The sequence below is a fragment of the Macaca fascicularis genome, chromosome 13 (assembly GCF_037993035.2).
Source record: "Macaca fascicularis isolate 582-1 chromosome 13, T2T-MFA8v1.1".
Lineage (NCBI taxonomy): Eukaryota > Metazoa > Chordata > Mammalia > Primates > Cercopithecidae > Macaca > Macaca fascicularis.
Genome location: NC_088387.1, coordinates 69,512,324 through 69,535,780, shown reverse-complemented (window position 1 = coordinate 69,535,780; position 23,457 = coordinate 69,512,324). Strand labels below are relative to the sequence as shown.

The 23,457-nt window shown below is 36.1% G+C and overlaps 1 long non-coding RNA gene across 1 annotated transcript; it reads left to right on the top strand.

Annotated features, from left to right (window-relative positions):
• The first annotated feature begins 4,406 nt into the window (after window positions 1–4,406).
• Window positions 4,407–23,145, top strand: LOC123568289 (uncharacterized). The gene is made up of 3 exons (XR_006691475.2): window positions 4,407–4,424; window positions 6,817–6,870; window positions 22,532–23,145. It is a non-coding gene; the product is annotated as an uncharacterized lncRNA (long non-coding RNA).
• The last annotated feature ends 312 nt before the right edge of the window (window positions 23,146–23,457 follow it).

Sequence of the window (23,457 nt, the reverse complement as noted above, 5' to 3'; positions counted from 1 at the left end):
GCTTTTTCTGCCTAACATAGTTTCTCATCTTCCTTAACTTTTAACCTGACCAATTTCTTTTCAACCACCAGGATTCAGCTTAGATGATGTCTCCTGAAATGAAGCCCCACTTAATTTGATGATTCTTGTTTATTCTTCCTCTGGTCTCAGATTCTTCTAAGTTGCCTGATCAGGAATAAACAACCATAGAGCAAAGTCCACATCCTATTTGTTATCTGTCTCCCTCGCCATTGGCAAAGCCCCTGATACACAGTGAGTGCTTAGTGATGATTAAACACTGTAGATAGTAATTGGGTAGTTGTATTTTTTTTTTTTCTCTTTTTGATAGAAGGTCTCACTCTGTTGCCCAGACTGGAGCACATTGGCGTGATCTCGGCTCACTGAAGCCTCCTCCTCCCAGGCTCAAGCAATCCTCTCACCTCAGCTTCCCTAGGAGCTGGCACTACAGGTGCATATCACCACGCTTGACTAGGTTTTAAAATTTTTTGTAGAGATGAGGTCTCACCATGTTGCCCAGACTGGTCTTGAACTCCTGGGCTCAAGTGATCCACCTGCCTTGGCCTCTCAAAGTGCTGGGATTATAGGTGTGAGGCACCCCTCCCAGCCATATTTTTTCTTATCTCAGGGAAATCTTTTTAGAAGGGAAGAATGCTGCGAAGAAACCTCTTTTTTCAGAAAGAAGTGAGAAGTTTGAAGCAAAGTGAGCTACTTGGGAGATGCTTGCTTGTGTAGTCCCTGCCTGACAAGCCTTTCTCCCCAATACCCATCCTCAGATGAGTTTGCTGTGATATGCAATGCTTGGCATCCCCACCATGAAGATGATAGGGTACACTGAATCCAGACGGAAGGAGGAACCTACCTTCTCTTATTTTCTTCCTGAATTTTAGGGAGAGGAACGTTAATGCAGCCAAGCAACTGTCTTACTACTAATTATCTAATGACTCTCCAACAGTTAAAGTCACATGAAACGTTTCTTGCCTTTTTTTTGCATCAGCCAATAGTCTATACTTCAGAATTGCCTAATTTTCTCAAGGATTTTCAATGTTTTTCCTCATGACGTTATTATGATACTTTTCGATCTATGATACAGAAAGTTATCACAGAGATGAGGGCTTTAGGTGTGCATATTTGAAGGAATGTGCATATTTGAGGGAAATATGGAGTTAGTTTTGGAAAAAAGATTAAGTTTGCAAGGATTATCACTACTGACATCGAAAATAACTGCAGAAAGTGATATATTTCACTGCTTATGCCCAGTTGAGCAGGGAAAAAATTCTGTATTAAAATTAAAAACTTTCAAAAACGATCTTAAACCATGTAGGTGTATTTAAAATAAACAAAAAACAAAAAACACAAAAAACTTAGCAAAATTAGAGCTCCAGACACCAAACCACAAAAACTTGGATTACAGAATAATCAAACAATGAAATGAATATGGTTTAAAAAAAAAAAAGTTCCCAATAACTTTGCATTTGCTAATATCAATACTCATGACAATTCTGAAAAATAATTATTATCCTTATTTTTATATGAGAAATCTAAATAAGTTGTATAAGGTAATTCAGCAGAATATATATTTATATTCAGTTAATTTGCCTTTAATACCTCTTTTCCCTGTTAAATATTCCTTTCCAACTCCTCTGTGTGTTACTCACCCCAATAGTATTACATAAATGTTTTTGCATTTGAGTACTGAATAGCAAAGGGGGTAGCATAGTAAGTTAAAGATACTTGGATTTCAAAAATTATTTTCAACAGGAAAAACAAAAAAAAAGTAAACCTGAGCACAAGCAAGACAGTCCTTCCTGGAAGGAGAGTTAGCTACCTCACAGCTGCATTAAGAGATTTTACTTTATACACAATAGCCAAATAGTAAATATTATTATAAGCTTACCAAAATTTTTTTTTCCACTTCATAAGATCTCTGAGTCAAGTACTGGAAAACCTCAGTTCTTACATTTGGAATGCTCTAGGGATCAGTCCTCAAGTCTTTTCTATTTGTACTCACACTCCTGGTCATGTCATGCAAACTCATGGCTTTAACATCCTCTATATGACAACTAATTGTGAATTACATTTTCAGTTTAGGCCTCTTTCCAAAATTCCAGGCTTAGGTATCTGGCATCTCCTCAACACGTCCTTTGGAATATGTAATTAAAAACCTGTCCAAAACTGAACTTCTTACCTGCCAAAAAGCATGCTCCAGTTATAGGCATCCTTGTACAAGGAGGGGAAAAAAAAGACTCAATTTTCACATGGATCAGGTTAGGTCAAAATCATTAAATTGTTCTCTATAATTTTTGTTTTTCTCTCATGTCTCACTTTACATTTTTTACTAAATCCTGTAGATTTTGACATTAAAATATTTTCAGAGCCCATCTGTTACTTGCCCTCTTCACTGCTAGTAACTTAAGCTACCATGATCTCTTGCTTGGATCCTAAAATAGCCTCTGAAATATTCTCTAACGTTTTGCTCTTAACCTTTTGTATCCTTTCTAAACACAGAAGACTAAATGACCCTTCTAATATCATGCCATAGCACGGCACTACACTGCTCAAAACCTTGCCATTGTCAAAGTCCATGAGAGGTCCTGCAAGACCTGGCCTCCTGGCCTCTCTGACGTTATCATTCTGCTCCAGCCACGCTGGATCCCTCAACCATGCCATGTTTGTTATAGTTTTATTAAGCTTCTTGTTCTAACTGTTTCTTCCAAGAGGGAAAGTTTGTCAAGATACATACAATGGCTAATTCCTCATATCTATAAAATTTTCCTTCAAATCTCTCCACCCAGTGACCACTTTATTTAACGCTGAAACTTACTCACCCTTATTCAACCCTCCTTTCCCTTATTCTGTTTATTTTTTTATTTTTAAAATAACACTTAACCATCTTCTAATATATTGGGTAATTTACTTCTCTATTATACTCAATTTCATTAAATTCTCTGTTTATTTATATACAAATTATTATGTTTAATATATTAAACTTCTCTATTATATTTAATTTCATTATCTGCCTTTACTCCAAAATATGAGCCCCACAGTGAAGTTTTTTCTCAATTTTTTTCATTACTATATTCCATGTGCACAGAACTGTGCCTGGCACACAGGAGGACACAAAATAAATATTTGCTGAATTAATATTGCATTACCTCAGGCCTCTAATGGTGTGACATTCCATGGATGATTAAAGATATAACTATAAGCCTCAGCTTTTATGAATCAAATTCATGCTTTTGCAAAAATTCTAAGTTAGCCTACAGATGCTAAGAATGAACCAGTCCAATTGCAAAACTAAAGTTAGAAGAAAAAACAGGATAATGTATTTATTTTACTCTTATTCACATCAAAGTTCAATTATAGTATGTGAAATCATTTCAGGGTCTGGCCAGTTTCCTTGACTTAAACACATTGCTTCAAATATTTTTTGCAATTGGTATCTGTAGAAATACATGACTATAACAATGTCTTGTCTTTACAAGGATTTATAGCAATGTTATTTGCTCTAATGGACTTTAAACTCCATCTGTAGTAGATACACTGTCTTATTTTAGGTCTGATAGTCACATGCACTCACCTATCTTCAGATATACAATACTAATTGCTTTTTATATGTCCATCATTTCCACTTACACTGATAAACTGTTTGTCTCAACAAAAATAACATTCCATCCTAAACTTCTACAAAATCCAAAGCCAGGAGAACTAAATTCTAATTATGATGGTGCTGTGTCACCTTGGGCAAGCCAAACAACTTTTTAAACAAAAATAAAACATATATGCGTGTTGCCATACCCTTTATGGACCTTGGTGAATCTCTGAGGGTAGACATAATGTCAGTATGGTTTTGAATGCAAGATCCCAGGTAGCCTCTAACTGGCATAAGATAAAACTCACTAAACACTTCTTGAAATAGTATCTATTATTAACGTTACTAAAAAACACTGTTTTTTAATTAGCTACCATGTGTCAGGCACAATTCTATTATCTATTATGCATTAGCTTAATCATAATATCACTATAAAGCAAGGTTAGTGATATTTATCAAAAATAAAACTGAAGATTAGGAAGTTATTAATTTTCCCAGTCATGAAGCTAGTAAAAGGTTAATATGAGCCCTGATCTCAGGTTTCTTTGCTGCTGAGCCTTGATTTCATTTTATACCTACTTCCTAGCACTTTGGTTAAAAATATCACATTATATCACCAATAAGAATTTTTTTTGAAAATTCAAAAACCAGGATTTCTTTTTCTACCAACCAACTTAATATAGTTGAAAGCACTGACAGTAGAATCAGTGGCCATTTTCCGTAAAGGTCATAAACAAAGAGAATGTAGAATGTCTAAGAGCAGTGTTGTTTACTTCAGATTTCTGCTTATCAATTTTTGTTCATTCCCAAGGACATACTGATTTGTAACCATGTTGTAGGTATTCTTCTCTAATCTTTAAAAAATGAAGTAGTAAAAAGAATTTCAGACCATTAGACCCAGAAGATTTAGAATACCACTCAGAGAAGGCGTGAAAGTGAAATATCAGAAAATCCATTTGGGGCCGGGTGCGATGGCTCATACCTGTAATTCCAGCACTTTGGAAGGCCAAGGCAGTTGGATCACAAGGTCAGGAGTTTGAGACCAGCCTGGCCAACATGGTGAAACCCTGTCTCTACTAAAGATTAGAAAAAATCGCCGGGCATGGTGGTGCACGCCTGTAATCCCAGCCACAAGGGAGGCTGAGGCAGGAGAATCTCCTGAACCCAGGAGGTGGAGGTTGCAGTGAGCTGAGATCACACCATTGCACTCCAACCTGGGCGACAGGGCATGACTCCGTCTCAAACAAAAACAAAAACAAAAAACAAACAAACAAAAAACAAACAAACAAAAAAAAACAAAGAAAATCCATTTGGGTCAATACAAGCTCCTAAATAATGGACTATTGTGCAGAGGAAACACAGGTTATAATGTTAAACATTTCAAGTCTTAGGGAAATCAAATAACTATATTGTTTATAAAATTTGCTTTGACAAGTCAATACAACTTCATATGTTCTTATATGTTCTTTCATGTACTAATCTATGAAACTGTCTGCTCTTCCTTTATTGTCAGTGTACCCTGCATTTACCATACACTACTCATTTTACGTTTCTTTCTATTTGCCTAGTATCGTATAATGTTTTTATCTCTGAATCTCAATCATCATCATCTGACACTATATGCCTTCCCACTTTTAATTTTAACTTGAAAAAAATTTTTTATGTGTGTTTGTATGGCATTTAGCCTGTTTACATAATATCAAATAAGGTAATTTCAAACAAAACTAAAGCAGTCTTATAGCATCTTGAGAACAACATACTTAGATAATCAGTTGAATTTTTTTCACATTTAAACAGGTATTTTTGGTTTCATGTAGACTCAGCCTCTGCAATTCGAAGGTTTGTTTAATCTTTAATAGTTCTGGGTGCCATTTATGTTCATTTTCTTAAGATCATTTAATTACTGTCATAATTGTTACTTCTCTCTTCTTCACAAAAAGGATATACTGACTAGTAGGATAATTTTCTGAGCTGTTTTAAAAGTCTTTGCCAAGATGTAAATACAAGAATCTACTCTCTGTGTGTGTGTGTGTGTGTGTGTGTGCTTTCTTTTGTAGAGATAGGGTCTTGCTATGTGACCCAGGCTGGTCTTGAACTCCTGGCCTCAACTGATCTTCCTGCTTCAGCCTCCCAAAGTATTGGGACTACAGGCATGCGCCACTGTACCCAGTCACAATCTACAATTAAAAAAAAATGTGTGGGTACTATCTATGTTTTTAAAGAACCTCAAGGCAATTCTTGACTTTTAAAAAACTTTAGACATAAAAATAACTGTTCAAACTGAATTATACTTACTTTAGATTTTTCCACTCAGGTCTGTCACTATACTAATATTTTTTCTTGCACCTCTCTTTAACAAACTAGGAAATTGATTCTTATTTGGAAGCATTAACTCTCTAGGCCCCAACAGGCTTTGGTACTCTGGAAGAAATCATGGTTTTCTAAACGGAATTCATATTGTTCTCACATTTTCCTTAAATACAGTAATTTCTTCCACACACAAGGAGAGGATCATTTACCAAAGAGCAGTATCTTTATCAAAATATTTGCATTTAATTACATAATGAAATACTATTATGTGCAAGATACTGGGATAGACTATGCCAGGCTCTGGAGAGGTAAGGAAAAGTTAAGAAAATTCTAGTTTAGCACATAGGAGGAAAAGGAGAGACACAAAGTACTTTGCTGATTTAGCAAATTGCAAACAATCAGGAAAAAAAAAACATTATGAATACTACTTTTCTGGAATGTAACTTAGAGGGTTTGATTTTCTACATTTCTACTGATCTATTGTATGCTGAGGTATATAAAGATATAAAGAGTTGAATGAGGGCCTGGTACTGTCCTTGACATTAACCAACCAAAATAAGCCTAGGTAGAGGAAGGCAATTAGGTGTGGGAGGTGTTGAGGAGGGTTCTGGAAAGACAGATTCCAGATGGGTTTGCATGAGTACACGTTTGAAAGGATGAAAATGAAAGGTATGTTTGGGCACCAAAAATTAGTCCAAATGAGTAGGGGCCTAAACAATACATGGTGAAATATTGCTATTTCTGAAAGGTAGATTAGGGCCATGAGCTGGGTGTGGGAACATGATGCAGGTAAGTCTGCTGCCGCTGCTGCTGACTTTGTTATATCCCAGGAATTATCATCAACTCTCTGGATAAAACATGTATTAGATTTCAAGTAAAAAAAAAAATCCATACTAACTTTTATTTTTCTCTCCTAGAGAAATATACCTACCTGTCACTAAAATACATGTCAAGTTACATAATCTGTTAAGGTGAGAGAGCATAAGATATCACAATAATAGTGAAATATATTCATAAATATTTTACTGATTTTTATTGACTGAGAAGTAGAAACCACTGGTATATAACAAAACAGTCTGATCAATCACTGTATAATAAACACTCACATGTATGTATTTCTGTATCACTGAAGTGTAATATGATGAAGAGAAAATGAAATTGCTATGGGAAGGAGGAGGACATACCTAGACCTAGAGGACATGGAAGACCTCCTCAAGGAAGCAACATTCAATAGAGATCCGAAGCATGAGCAGAAATTAGTTATATAAAGTGGAGTGTGTGAGAATTGAGGTAGGGATTATACAGCATTCCATAGAATGCCTTAGAGGGGAAAGAGAAAGGGATTAAAGAGGTAATAGTGGGAACCTCAAACAGGGGAGATGGTTGTTTAAGCTGAAGCTGAAGATGTAGGATGGGAACATTTAAACTTCACCTGGAAGTGCAATGCCACATTATTGAAAATGCACCAAGTTAGAAAACAACACTGACTTATTGACTCATAACTCAGAATCTAGGTATCTAAAGCTTAGAATAAAAGCAAAATACCAAGAATAAATTATTAGATTAGATTAAACATATTAGAACTCAAAAAACTGTCTTTGCCTCATTTTCAGTACATTTAAGACTGAATTTTCTATAAATTGGAAGCACGTGAAGAGATTAGCTGTTCTTAATAAATGAAGCACAACTCACAGAAGAGTTTGGAAAAACCTATCACCAGAGTTCCACAGATCTAAGTGTATCTAATTCAGTACAAAGAGATCAAGGCCTGAATATTTAAATTCTTTTTTATTAAGTTTTCTAGTTATTGTGATGTGTAACTCTATTGACAACCATCCAACACTGTGAGAGCCTTTAACTCTCTGGACTCTGCAAAAAATTCCAGACCCAGGGTAACCTCAGTTATGGCATATAGGGTTCAGTTGGATTTAATCCAAGTTCCTTCACACTTATATCTATAGCTGTAACAGCCTATAAAAATTGATCTTTAGAAACATAAGCCCTACCATTATGAGATCATAAGAAACTCACCAAATATTAGAGATTTTGTATTATACTTTCTTAGACAGAAAAAGAAATGTGGGCTGGGAGCGGTGGCTCATGCCTGTAATCCCAGCACTTTGGGAGGCTGAGGCGGATGGATCATGAGGTCTGGAGTTTGAGACCAGTCTGACCAACATGGTGAAACACTGTCTTTACTGAAAGTACAAAAATTAGCCAGGTGTTTTGGTGCACACCGTAATCCAGCTACTCAGGAGGATGAAGCAGGAGAATCACCTGAATCTGGGAGGCAGAAGTTGCTGTGAGCCAAGATCGCACCATTGCACTCCAGCCTGGGCAACAGAGTGAGACTATCTCAACAACAACAACAACAACAACAACAACAACAAAAATTTAATCCTTTTTATAACAGCCAAAAGGAGTTTTAGATTAACTGTAATTAACAAGACAACTTAGATCATCAGAAGCCCTCTGTTCTGTCTTTGAGTTACCTGATGATTTTCTCTATTAGAATGCCCTTACATTGAGGGATTTGGAATTATTTTATCATAGACTGCTTTTCTTCATCCTCTATTTTACATTCCTCTCCAATAGCTCATATCTACCCCCTGTATTAGGCCAGCTAATTGGAAGCTTAATTGCTTACATAATTAATACAGGGCAAAAATTAGATATAGAAAATCTTTGAGGATGTGGAAGTATGTATGTGTACACATTGCACACACACAAATATATACATGTTTTAAGACAACATAATTCTAAGTTTTAATTTAATGATTTGTCATGAGCAACCTCTAGGAAAAGATGCATATATTCTCCTTTAAATAGTTGCATAAAATTCTACTGTGAGGATCTAGAGACCTTTAACAAGACTGTTCTTTCTCTCTGCATCTAGTTTAATAACAAACAGCCATTTTCTTTTTTTAGAAAATGTTTCTACCAGAAATAACTATTTTAATTGACAAAAAATTCAATTGTGTACCATTAATTGTATAACTATGTTCATGTTAACGGAAGTGTTTATTTCAGATTTAACAAATAAGAGTAATGGTGCAATAAATAACCCCCTGTATGTGGGTACTTCTATCTTAGTGTGTTATTTATTCATTTAAATGTATGGAGTACAAATGCAATTTTGATACATGCATAATGGTCAAGTCTGGGTTCTTAGGGTATACATCACCCAAATACCTTACATTGTAAGCATTATATCTTAGTGTTTTAAACATGGATAGTTTAAATAAGTAGGAGTACATGGCAAAGAATATGTGTATTTTTAAAATTACCAGTTGCTATTACTTTCGTTTCCCTCAAGTACTTACTACCATTAACAATCTATGAAAATGCTTGTATGCACACCAGTAGTGAACTTAATTTTTGTTTTGAATTGTACTTGAACTGATGAGAAAGAAAATAGTAGCTAGTTGCATTTATTTTCATTTCCTTGAGTGCTAAAAAGCCTGAGCAAATTATAAAGTATTCATTGATGATTCATTTTCACCCTTTATTGTCTTGATTGTTCATACCTTTTGCTAAATTTCTACTGGGAAGTTTCTTTTAAATACATAGAAGAATTTTAATACAAGTAGAATATGTACCCTTTAATTTTTTACTTAAAAATATTTTTTCAGGCCTATACTTTTAGATTCTGGATATTAGTCCTTTGTTGAATGCATTTGCAAAAATGTTCTCCCATTCTGTATGTTGTCTGTTTATTCTGTTGATTGTTTCTCTTGCTGTGCAGAAGCTCTTTAGTTTAATTAAGTCCCATTTGTCTGCTTTTGGTCTTGTTGCCTTTGCTTTTGTGGTCTTAGTAATAAATTCTTTGGCCAGGCTAATATTCAGAAGAGCTTTTTCTAGGTTTTCTTGTAGGATTTTTATAACTACAGGTCTTACATTTAAATCTTTAATTCATCTTCAGTTAATTTTTGTACATGGTGTGAGGCAGAGGTCCAGTTTCATTCTTCTGCATATGGTTAGCCAGTTTTCCTAACACCATTGATTGATAAGGGTGTCCTTTCCTCATTGTTTATTTTTGTTGACTTTTTCAAAAATCAGTTAGTTGTAAATGTGTGGCATTATTTCTGGATTCTCAATTCTGTTCCACTGATCTACGTGTCTATTTTTGTACCAGAACCAGGCTATTTTGGTTCCTATAGCTTCGTAGTATGATTTCAGGTTGGGTAATGTGATATCTCCAGCTCTCTTCTTTTTGCTGAAAATTACTTTTCCTATTTGGGTTCTTTTTTGATTCCACATTAATTTTAGAATTGATTTTTCTAATTCTGTGAAAAATGATCATAGGAATTTGGTAAGAATTGCATTGAATCTTCAGATTGCTTCAGCAGTATAGTCATTTTAATGATACTGATTCTTCGTATGCATGAACACGGAATGTACTTCCATTTGTTTGTGTAATCTGCAACTTATTTAATTGGTATTTTGTAATTTTCCTTGTAAAGCTCTTTCACCTCCTTAAATATATTCCTAGTTATTTTATTTGTGGGTGTGGCAGTTATAAATGAGAATGAGTTCTTAATTTGGCTATCAGCTTGAGCACTGTTGGCATATAAAAATGCAAGTGATTTTTGTGCATTAATATTGGATCATGAAATTCGACTGAAGTCATTTATTAGGTCTAAAAGTCTTTTGGAGGAACCTTTGGGTTTACTAAGTATATTGCTGTGTCATCAGCAAACAGAGGTAATTTGACTTCTTCTTTTCCTATTTGGATGCCTTGTATTTCTTTATTTTGCATAACTGACCTGGCTAGGGCTTTCAGTACTATGTTGAATAGGAGTGGTGAGAGTAGATATTCTTGTCTTATTCCAGTTCTTAGGAAGAATTCTTTCAACTTTTCCCCATTAAGTGTGATGTCGGCTGTGGGTTGGACATATAGAGCTCTTACTATTTTTAGGTATGTTTCTTTGATGCCTGGTTTGTTGAGGGTTTTTATCATGATGGGATGTTGGGTTTTATCAAATGATTTTTCTGCATCTATTGAGGTAATCATATGTTTTTTGTTTTTAATTATGTTTATGTGGCAAATCAAATTTATTTCCATATATTGAACGATTCTTGCATCCCTGGAATGAAGTCCTCCAATTGATTGGAATGGATTATATTTTTGATGTGCTGCTGGATCCTGTTTGCTAGTATTTTGTTAAAGATTTTTGCATCTATGATCATCAGGGGTATTGGCCTGTAATTTCTTGTGTTCTTGTCAGATTTTTATATCAGGATGATACTGTTCCAATGCAATGAATTAGAGAGGAATCCCTTATCTTTAATTTTTTGTAATATTTTAAGTAAGATTAGTACCAGATCTGTGTACATCTAGTAGAATTTGGCTGCAAATCCATCTGATCCTGGGCTTTTTTGCTGTCATTCTTGATACTTTTTAAAATTACTGATTCAATTTCATAACTCGTCATTGGTCTTTTCAGGATTTCAATTTATTCCTGGTTCAATCTTGGGAGATTGTATGTTTCTAGGAATTTAACCATTTCCTCTAGATTTTCTAGTTTGTGTGCATAGAGATGTTCATTGTAGTCTCCTGAGGATTGTTTTTATTTCTGCAGTATCAAAAATACCACTGATTGCACTTGTTTGAATCTTATCTTTTTATTTATTGGTTAATCTAGCTCATAGTCTATCAATTTTGGTTATCCATTCAAAGAACCAACTTTTTCACTGATCCTTTGTGTGATTTTTTAAAATCTCAATTTCATTTATTTATACTGTAATTTTTGTTTCTCTTTTTTCTGTTGGCTTTGGGTTCTTATTTTTCTATTTCCTTTAGGTGTGATGTTATGTTATTAATTTTAGATCTTTCTATGTTTTTCATGTAATCATTTAGTATTATAAGCTTTCCTCTTAACACACTTCTGCTGTATTCCAGAAGTTTGGGTATATTGTGTCTCTATTTTCATTTGTTTCAATTTTTAAATTTCTGCTTTAATTTACTATTTACCCAAAAGTCATTTAGAAGAAAGTTTTTTAGTTTCCATGGGACTTCTGTGTTTTTGAGAGCTCCTCTTGTTATTGATATCTAATTTTGCTTAACTGTGGTCTGAGAAGATGCTTGATATGATTTCAATTATTTTGAATTTATTGATATTTTCTTTATGGCCAAGCTTATGGAAAAATTTGGAGAATTTTTCATGAACAGGTAAAAAAGATCAAGAGTCCAATTTGAGTCCTGAGTTTCTTTGTTGGTTTTCTGCCTTGATGATCCGTCTAGCGCTGTGAGTGGGCTGTCAAAGTCCCCCATTGCTATTGTATGGCTGTCTACCTCTTTTCTTAGGTCTAGTACTATTTGTTTTATAAATATGTGTGCTCTGGTGTTCAGTGCCTATGTATTTAGGAAAAATTAAATCTTCTTGTTTATTTCCCTTTATCACTATATAATGCCCTTCTTTGCCTTTTTCTACTGTTGTTGGCTTAAAGTCTGTTTTATCTAATAGTCATGGTTGACTTTGTTGTGTGTTAAGAAGGCTAAAAATAGGCCCCCAATCTCTCCTAGCCTGTAAGGTTTCTGCTGAGAAGTATGCTGTTAGTCCTATGGGATTATCTTTATATGAGAGGTAATTTGGTTCTTTTCTCTAGCTAGCTGCCTTTAATATTTGTGTGTGTGTGTGTTGACCTTGGATAGTCTGATGACTATATAACTTGGTGATGGTTGTTTTGTATAGCATTTTGTGTGTGTTCTGTGAATCTCTTGCATCTAGATATTGACTTCTCTAGCAAGATTAGGGAAACCTTCCTGAATTATTTCCTCAAGTAAGTTTTCCAAGTAGCTTACTTTTTATTCTTCTCTCTTAAGGGCACTAACACTATGCCGTTTTGGCAGCAGGTTTTTTTTTCATTTGGTGTTGCAATTCAGGCTTCAGTCTCCAGTAATTGGCGCTCAAGAGTAAGAGTCAGCTCTCCTTTGTGTAAATTGGTGATCATTGGTCATACCCTCCCTGACCGTGGGAAAAAGGTTGCAAGGGGGATCATGTTGGGGTGCACTGAGGTTTCAGGGGAAAGAGTTAGTGACTGTGCACCAGTTCCTCATCCTGAGCAGGCAGGAACCGAATTGCATCCTTGGTACAGGGCCCATGACCTTCAGTTCGAATAGACTTTATCCTTCGGCTCCTGGCCACAGTGTAGCTGCAGCCCATGGACACACCTTTCTCCTTGGCTACCTCCAACGTGGGCTCAGGTTGGAGCCTTTTTCCCCAGTTCAGTGTGGACAACTCTGTGGTTTTCCCGCCATCCTTTGCTGGGAGGCTGCCACTCTGTGTAGGGAGTGGGAGTTGGACTCCACCCTTTGGGCAAGTCCAAGCAGTGCAGGCTCACTTTCAATGGAGTTGGAGCTAGCACAAAAAAGCATGAAAAGCACTTTCTCCACGTATAGGCCCCCAGCAGGGAAAACCTCTACTGTGTTCACAACACCGCACTGTTTGGGGGAGATGACTCCCCTCTGCATCCATTCTTGGCTGATGGTGCCACCCTCTTCAGTGATTGGCACTGCAGTTTCCTCTCCTTTGTCCCCAGGGAAGGTTTGTCAGGCTGTGTTTCTAGCTGCCTTAGGGGCAGCCCACATAAAGGGTTAGGTTTGGGAGTTTGCAGTTTTCCAAGGACCTGCCTATCCCCTGTGATTGCCAAAGTTAGAACAGGTTGTGGCGTATGTTTGGGTGTGTGAAGAGGGGTCTCATGATGACACGGCTCAAGGGCAAAGCAGAGTAGATGTCCACCACAGGTGGTGCACAAACAATATGGTGCCTGCCATTTTCATGCAGGCCTGAGGAGTGCGGACATACCTACAAGTTCTGGTCAGCTATTTCTCTGTCACTGGGAACTCCCAAATTGCTAATAACAGTGTTGCCCAGGTCACGAGGGCAGAGGGGCTCCCCAACAGTTTGACAGTTAGCAGATAATAAAAGGGGTAAGGGAAGCAGAGAAGCACCCCCCACCTTCCCTTCCTTTTGGGCTCCACATTCCTTGGAGGTCAATCTCCGTCATACTCTTGCTTTCTTTTTCTGCAGTTCAGCTTCTTCCCATAGGTACTCTGACAGGTTCTGACTCTCTTTCCTCAGTTTTCCATTTGGAACATGTGCATTCATCAGTAACTTTGATCTTCTTTCTGAGGAGAATTGTCACCCAATGTTCCTACTAATCCATCTTAAAAAACAAATGCTTAGTTAAATTATTTCTGTTTTTATTACATACAATCAGAATGTAGGATATAATATAGTTTTTTATTTTATATTAAGCTTTTCTATATGAATGTGTGCACACATGTGCACATACACATATACATACAAATACCATTTTGTAGATGAAAGAGGGAAAATATATTATTTGTTGCCAGTATAAATAGCTTTACATTGAAGATATTCTATTTTCCAATTCTGAATATTTGGTATATTAAGATTAGTCTTAAAACCAAACTGCCACAGACATTTAGAAATAATGGATAAAGTATTCTTTATCCAGTTATAATCATTTCAGTACCTTGCTGAGCTTGCAGGTAAGAAATCCCCAATCACCCTAACTAGAAACAATGTGAACTGAATAGTAGAGTAGTGGATGCATAAATTCACTCTGGAACTGATCTGGGTGTTAGAGGAATCAGTCCTTGTAAGTAAGGAATTGAGAGAAAAACAACATCCTTGGGACCCTATTAGGTCTGGGCTCACAGTAAATAGGTAGACTAAAAACAAATTGGCATCGCTGGAAAAATTCTGAACTATAGTATACTCTCCTTAACCAGAGGGAATTTCAACACCCACATTGGATGCCTAAAACTGTAGGTGGTACTGAACCCTATACATACTATGTTTTTCCTAAATATGTATGATAAAGTTTAATGTATAAATTAGGCACTGTAAGAGATTAACAAAAGTAACCAATAAAATAGAACAATTATAAAAATATACTGTAATGAAAGTTATGTGAATTAGTTCTCTCACCCTCTCTTAAAGTATCTATTGTACCATAATCACCTTTCTTCTTATGATGATGTGAGATGATAAAATGCCTATGGGATGAGATGAAGTCAGGTGAATTGCATAGGCACTGTGACACAGAGTTAGGTGACTACTGACCTTCTGATAGTATGTTGGAAAGAGGGTCATCTGCTTTGGGTTATTCTGGATCATCTAGCAATGACAACGTCAATGGTTGGATGTCAAGGGCAGACAATGTTGATGCGTAACAAGTGGGTAGTGTCTACAGCATGAATATGTCAACAAAGGGAGGATTCACGTCCCAGGTAGGACAAAGCAGGAAGGCATGAGAGTTCATGATGTTACTCAGAATAGCACACATTTTAAAACTTATGTATGGTCTATTTCCGGAATTTTTCACTGAATAATTTTAGATTGTGGTTAACTACAGGTGTCTCAAACAGAAAGCAAAACTGCAGATAAGCAGGTACTACTCTTTTCATTTCTTTCAGGTCTCGAAGAAGAAGAATGAAATTATCCTATGCAATTTAAAAAATCAGGTTCTGAGTCCTGCACTAATATGGAGATTGCATTACTCTGGAGGAATAGTCAAGTTCTTCCCCTTTCAAGATTATGCCTTTAAAAGTCAGGTCTAGGGTGGTAAAACTCCAAGGACTCTGGCAGAAGGAAATGTCATGCTATTTTGGATGATCACATTTCTCACTCAAGTCACAGAGAAACAGAAATAAGAGGCCACTCAAAAGTTGAATGTGTACTTTAAAAATTACAAACCCCTTCACCAAGAGCAATCTACCTGGAACAAGAGAAAACAGACACACGTAGAAGAATCAGAAACCCCCAAACATGAACTGATCCTTAATAAATGAAAGAGCACATTAGGGCCGGGCGCGGTGGCTCAAGCCTGTAATCCCAGCACTTTGGGAGGCCGAGACGGGCGGATCACGAGGTCAGGAGATCGAGACCATCCTGGCTAACACGGTGAAACCCCGTCTCTACTAAAAAATACAAAAAACTAGCCGGCCGAGGTGGCGGACGCCTGTAGTCCCAGCTACTCGGGAGGCGGAGGCAGGAGAATGGCGTGAACCCGGGAGGCGGAGCTTGCAGTGAGCTGAGATCCGGCCACTGCACTCCAGCCTGGGTGACAGCGCGAGACTCCGTCTCAAAAAAAAAAAAAAAAAAAAAAAAAAAAAGGGCACATTAAATGAGTATGTTAAATTATTTAAATACATTAAATAAGACATCAAACCAGGTACTGTGAAACACCAGTAGGCCTCTCACATATCTTGTGATATGATTTACTTTGAAAAATAGCAAGGAGTAAGTCAAAGAGAAAATAGAAAATTGTTATGTAAACAGGATGATAGATCTGAGGAAATTTCAGAAATGAAAAGTTCTAAATATTTAATTAAAAAGGGCTTAAGTGGTTATAATAGATGGAGCCAAAAATAAAAGAGGCAATATTTGAAAACATAGTGACTGTGATTTTTTTTCAAAAGGTGATAAAGACACTAATCTTCAGAATCAAAAAACACCGTGAGAGTCAAGAAGTTAAATTTAAACAAATCCACACATGGATACATTATAATAAAACTGCATAACACAATTTAAAAAAACACACACAAAAGACTCATAGCAATTAAAGAGAAGGGAATGTTTACTTATACAAGAACAAATTGCATGTCATTTAATTTCTCAAAAGAAACCGTAGAAGCCTGGAAAGAAATAGAAAAAGGAAAGAGAAGGAAGGAAAGAAAGAAAGACACAAATGATGAAGAGATGTAAAGAAAGGCAAGGGAAGAGGAGGGGAGAGGTGGGCTTGTTGGGGGAGGGAAGAGGAAAAGAAAAAGAAGAGAATAAAATAAAATGAATATCCTGAAGAAAAGTATCTGTTACCCTGTAGGTCTATAGCTATACAATATTGAAAACTCCAAAAACAATTTTAGACATAGGCCAGTTTCCTACTCCTAAAACTTTATTACAATCCTAAATGTGCATGGTAAGCATATTATTATCAATGCTTCAACCTCTCTGTTATAAAATTATATTGCAGTTTCCTCCACTACAGCTCAGATATCCTTCCCTGCCCAGGAACTTTGAGGTTACCCATGTGACTAGCTTTGGCCAATGACAAGTGCCATAATGCAAGCAGAGGTTTTAAATGTTCTTAAATGTTCTCGTGTGGTTTGGCTCGCCTCTCTTGCTCCTGCTAACACCATGAGGAATATAAGCTCCAGGTTTTCTGCTCCTTTAACCTGGGCCCAGTAATGATACATGTGGAACATACTTGACCAGAGACACAGAGTCAAGCCCATCTCATTCACACTCTGAAGCAAAGATGCCCCGATTGACCCAGGTTCAGGAATTAGAAAGTATTGTTGTAGGACATTGTTTATTGGAGAAATTGCTGATTAACACAGTGTGTTTCAGGAAGATGGAAAGGGACCTTGAACACAACAAAAGGAGTGGGATGAAGAAATGATGGTGAGCAAATATTTGATGAATATTTGAGAAAACTGAAACAAACATGAACTTCATAAGACAACAAATTTTTTATAATTTCTTATGATTTGACAACAATATTATTTGTGTTACAAGAAGGGGATAGAAATGCAATTCTATGTAGGCCAAGCCACAAAGGTTGGTTTTAAATTAATAGTAATAAAATATTGGATATGACCAAGTTTACCTGCAAACCAGCAAGAATACAACATAATATTATGCACACATGAGAATATTCCTGGACAGAGGTGCCCATGGGATTATCTTCCTGGTACATCCTTTATTGCTCTCAAAGTCATGGCCAAAGCTCAGTGTCTATGCTGATTGCAGGAAACTGGGATTCAAGGAATTAGAGGCACACAGAAGCATGTGCTTACAGCCTTTTATCTGAGGTAGTGGGGTAGGCTTATTTAAGGATTTAAGGATTCATATGATTAGAAGATACTTTTGCTGCAACGTGGTAACATTACACATTTTTTGCACTACATTTTCTGCCGAATTACCTAGCTTATGTGAAGTTTGAGTACAGGTAGTCTAGTCACAGTCTACTTCTAAATCAATCCTGACATTCTTAGGATGTGAAATTTAAGGCAACTAATAATTAGTGAAAAGACATACACCTACATTTGTTCCTTTTAATTTATGGTTAAAATTGAGGCTTTATCACTTAGATTTATTGCTTCTTATTTGTCAGTTTCTTCATTTCTTTGGCTCTATCATGATTATGTTTGTTTTCTTACAAATTATTGTTAATTTAGCTGTCTATTCAGTCTACTGATGATTTTCTCCTTTTACCCAAAGTTATAATTAAATTATATTTCTGTATTAATGCACCAACATTAAATTATGACTGTATACCACTCTCACTCTAAAGCAAGGCATTATACTTCCAGACCCAGTTCCCTACAAGATGAGAACTTAAGAAAACTGTACATCCACTCCAAACCCTGAGTGTAGTTGATACAGTTTAGTTATTTGGTTCTAGTTATAAAATGTTTCACCTGTTTCAAACAAACTTATAAAGAAATAAAAATTTCCAAGTCATATTTTCATAATACATTTCTATTTCACTATGTATAATCAAATGAAAATTGAGCATATTTACTACTGACTACTAATTAGAATATATCTTATGGTATGAATTTGTGTACCTTTACTTAGAGTACATTTACAGTGCATTCTTGTCTTCTATGGTTTCCCCTCAACAAAGAATGACACGTTTTAAACCTGTACATTTTAAAATTCATCTATTTTCTTTAAACAGTCTTTATTTATTATTTTACCATTTTCTAGCTTGCATTGCTGCACATGAGAAATGCAATTTTTTTCTGGATTCTTGCTTCTTTGCAAATGATGTGTTCTTTCTCTAAGTAATCTTATATAATTTTTTTCTTTATTCTTGGGGCCCGAAAGTTTCTCTAGGATATAGAGACCAGTACTGTTTAGTTTCAGTGCTATTTAGATTCAGCAACTTTCAGTACTGTTTAGATTCAGTAAACCCTTTCGACACTGAAGTTTGAACCTCAAATTACTTTTTAAGTTAAAAATATATTATCTATAATAATAAACACTAAAATTTTAATAATTTATTTTGCTCTATCCTTCCCTTCTTTCTGCCTGGAATTTTTATTATTTATATTACTGGTTTCCTTGATTTATCCATAATTTTTCATGTGTGAAATTATTTTCTTTTTTCAGATCTCTGCTATAAGGTGTTTTCTCCATGTGATATGCTAGAATTTTAATTTGTCCTCAGCAGTGTTTTCTTTTCTATCCTTGTTTGTTAAATGTTTATATTCGAAAGTCATATGTTTAGATCTATAAATCAATTTTTGTATTCTTATTGCAACATTTTGACCTTGCATTTTTTTGTTGTTGTTGTTAAAATTTTTGTTTTTCACTTTGATTGTTTAAGCTCCATAGGTGCGACCTGTCCCAGTTGTTCACCTTGATCTTTATGCTTTACATGGCTGAAGCTTCTTAGAAGGATTATGTAATATTTAAACCTACTCTTGGTTATGTATTTCATCAGCAGGTATAGAGATGAAGCTATTCAGTGTCATGTCTTGTGGCATAAAATGGAGGCTACAGCTATGGTTATATTTGTTGGTTTTTCTTTGGAATTAATTAATTATTCATTTAGTGGACCTGTGAATCTTTTGCTAAGTCATTAGGGACAGACTTCATCTCTTTTCTAGGTTTTTCTAGATATACTCAGGGAAGAGGCATTCCCATCCTAACCTCATGTAACAGGACCAGTGCATTTCACATGAGCAGTTTCCTTGCAGATCTAGTAGCGTTAGCCAGTCAGGCAGGTTTTCCAAGTGCCTCCTACTACAAGACAGCTGGTGAAGCCTCTCTCTGGGCAAATTCAATAGCCCTTGCCATCTGCACTCTTTAGAGCCACGAATTCCCTATTTGTACCCCATAGGAAAGGAAAGAATTTTCATCTGCTGCTGGTCCCATACCTCCCACCCAGCACCCCTAAGATAAAACCTCACAATAGAAAAACAGAAGGAAATCCTGCTCTGTTGGCCTGTGTAGTCTGAAAAAATATTAACACAGCTTCAGTTACATACCATTTGGAACACACCATATGCTGAACCATGATAATTAGCCCAACTTGGATACTGAAAAATCTGAAGCCCTGTAAATTTTGGATAATGTCAAGAAAAGGGAGAGGAAAGAGGAAACAAAACCAGAAAGCATATGCTAGCAAAGCACTAGAAAGTTAAATGATGGAAGGCCAGGACCATCTTCAAAATTATTCTGAAGAGAGAATGTTTACCTTTTCTTGATGAATATTTTTTAAATTTACAGACTGCACTAGGTTTTAATTTTACAAGTTACACCTGCTGGATAAAATATTTTGCTTTTATTTGTTTCAGTATCCTATTTTAGGAAATTAAAAGTTCAAAGGAATTTCATTTCACTGGGGGATATAATACAACTAATGTAGGAACAAAAGATCAACATCTCACCCCTATTCTTCTGTGTTTTTTTTCCTTTTTATACAATTAAAATGAAATCAAATTTCATAATAGTATTCACATGTTTATATAGTCATAACTTGGTCTTTTTTATACATATGCATTATGAGTTATTACAGAAAAATTTATATGCCCAAACTGTTTAAAATTATTTATTTGCCCATATAGGAGGACATCTAGCCTTTAGTCCAAAACATGCCAAATCTTATATATGAGGCTTTAGATTATTATTTGAAAATATAAATGTAAACAAGGTAAAAACATCAACTTATAGATTTTGAAATTCAGTACCAACACAAATATAGATATATTTCAAAAAGTTAATGTTTTGTAATACAATTCATATGGGCTTTGAATTTAGACAGTCTAGAGCTAAACAATTCTTTCTTTACATAGAGATTGACTGCACAGTTCTGTTGAATGCAGGTCCCAGGCCCTTAGCACCAGCCACATGTATTCTGATTTAGTTCATCTAGAATATGATATCAATGGTTCATGGAGCAGTGACCACACAATTTATTGTTTGAACTGGGTCATTTTTGAAAGTCAAAGGAGAGGCATTAACATTTATAAGGCAAATCGTGGTAAATCACAGTGCATGGTCACACACAGACTACAAGCTGAGAAACTCTGCTCTACTCAAGGTGTTGTAAAGTGACTTCTAGTGTGTTACGGAAATCAAATACAGAAATTAAATTGAAAACTATAATGCTGTGGAGTACCGTTTCAAGGTGTTTCTTCTTCCTTTTCCCTTTCTTGCACTGGAATAAGCAGAATGACTCACTGAGTGCCACCCTTGTGCCTACACAAAACAAGGCTGCTCCAGCTGGATGCTGCGGCTCTTCCCTGTCCTGTTCTGAGCACCCACCTTACTACTCACAGCTGCCTCTAGAAGAGCATTATACTCCCTTAAAGTTCTTTACTGATTTCTTCCCAAAGTTTAAAAACTGTTGACTTTTCACATATTGCTGTGATACCATCATCACTCACTGACTCAGGAGATACTCTTTGGTCCATACAGAAATAGTGAGAGTGTCCCTTTCCCGGTTTCTGGGCCCCAAAATAACCTTATCTGTGTCCTCATCATCAGCAAGTCTCCACAGTTCATTCCAGCCTTGAATTCCTCGGCTCAAGCCATCCCCTCGCCTCAGCCTCCCAAAGAGCTGGGACCACAGGCGCATGCTACCATGCACAGCTAATTTTTTTTAGTTTTTATTTGCTGTAGAGACTGGGTCTTGCTGTGTTGCTCAGACTAGTTTCAAACTTCCGGCCTCAACTGATCCTCTTGCCTTGGCTTCCCAAACTGCTGGGATTATAGGCATGAGCTACTACACCCAGCCACATTTTAAAGCCAAATAGGGTTCAGTTTATTCCTCAAGACATTAATATTTTTACAAGAAAAATATTTTTAAGCAAATAAAAACAATACAAAAATTGAATAGGAGAAAAGTAACAAAGTTCTATGAGATTTTTACGGAAAAAAAAATGCATTTTCAGCTGAAAGGTGAGGATAAGAAAAGTACTTACAAATACTAGGAATTTTTTTTTTTTTTTTTTTTTTTTTTTGAGACGGTGTCTTCCTCTGTGGCCCAGGCTGAAGTGCAGCGGCACTATCTCGGCTCACTGCAACCTCTGCCTCCTGGGTTCAAGCAATTCTCCTGCCTCAGTCTCCTGAGTAGCTGGGATTATAGGCGCTCACCACCATGCCCAGCGAATTTTTGTATTTTTAGTAGAGACAGGGTTTCACCATGTTGGCTAGGCTGGTCTTGAACTCCTGATCTTGTGATCCACCCACCTCGGCTTCCCAAAGTGCTGGGATTACAGGCGTGAGCCACCACACCTGGCCTAATACTAGGATATTTAATGTAAGTTATGAAAGATGGGTTAGATGCTGGGAGAATGGCTGTGCTAAACACAAAAATAAAACAAAGAACTGTCATGGAGAAGTAAGTTGAGGTTCCTCTTCCGGGAATAACAACTAGTATTAATTTGTACTCACTAAAGCATCAGGCTGAGTACTGAGCAGTAAACAGATTATGCAAGAATATTTTTGAAAGAGTAAAGAAAGCCACATATTTGTGCACAGGTTTATTGTTTTTCAAAGTGTTTTCTGCCACCTTGTATACTTGCTTTCTATTTACACTTTCAGAAAAAAAGTACATTTTTAGTAAAATTCTATTTTGCAGTGTGAATCTTTTTGTGTGTTTTCCTTTCCAAGTTTGGAAGCAGGAGAGAAACAAGGGAGTAGGCAGATGGAGAAACAAATATTGACTTTATTACTAAATAAATCTGGCATTGGAAGAGGATTCCTAAAGCTGAGTCCCCAAATTAGACTGATTTGCTGTTCTAACAGAAACCAGAAGATTCAGTGAGAAGGATGAGAAGCATCTCCCTCACATGAGAAATGAAACTTTTGAAAACATCACCAAAGTTGTTCCTGTCTTGTACTACAGGCCTCTCTCTACTGACTCGAGGTCTCAGGAGAAATCATGACCCCTCTTGCCTCCCCTGGCTGAACCACCTGGATGCCTTTCCATCATTCTCTATTATGACCCCATATAATGACCTCCTTCCTTATATGTGTTCAGGAGTTGCAAAAAATATATATATATTCTAGATGTCTATTATTTCTCTTTTTAAAAATTCTAAGTACTCAGAACAATACCAAGAAAAATACAAAAGCAAACTTCTTTATAGCTAATTGGAAACTTCCCTGCAATTCTGAAGTATATGTGATATTGGGTATTGTTACAATAATACGCAATATTATTAAAGTATATGTGATATTGTGTATTGTTTACCCTGTGGTGCTACATATGAATTTGTGTATGAAGCTATTCTTTACATTTTAATAAAATGTCAACGATATATAGAGAAAATAATTTTCCTAGGTATCACTGGAGATTCAAAATTTACCTCATATGAATACATTATTTTGAGAACCAATATTTATGCAGCCAGCCAGACAATAAATTGGCTAGAAAGATTGGGATGAGCAGGCATTAAACATCACGTTCAGCTCTTAATGCCTGAATTTCAGACTATTTTCAGGGATGGCATTACTAAGGACTATTTCAGAAGAATAAGAGACTATACCAGAAATGGAAGAGAA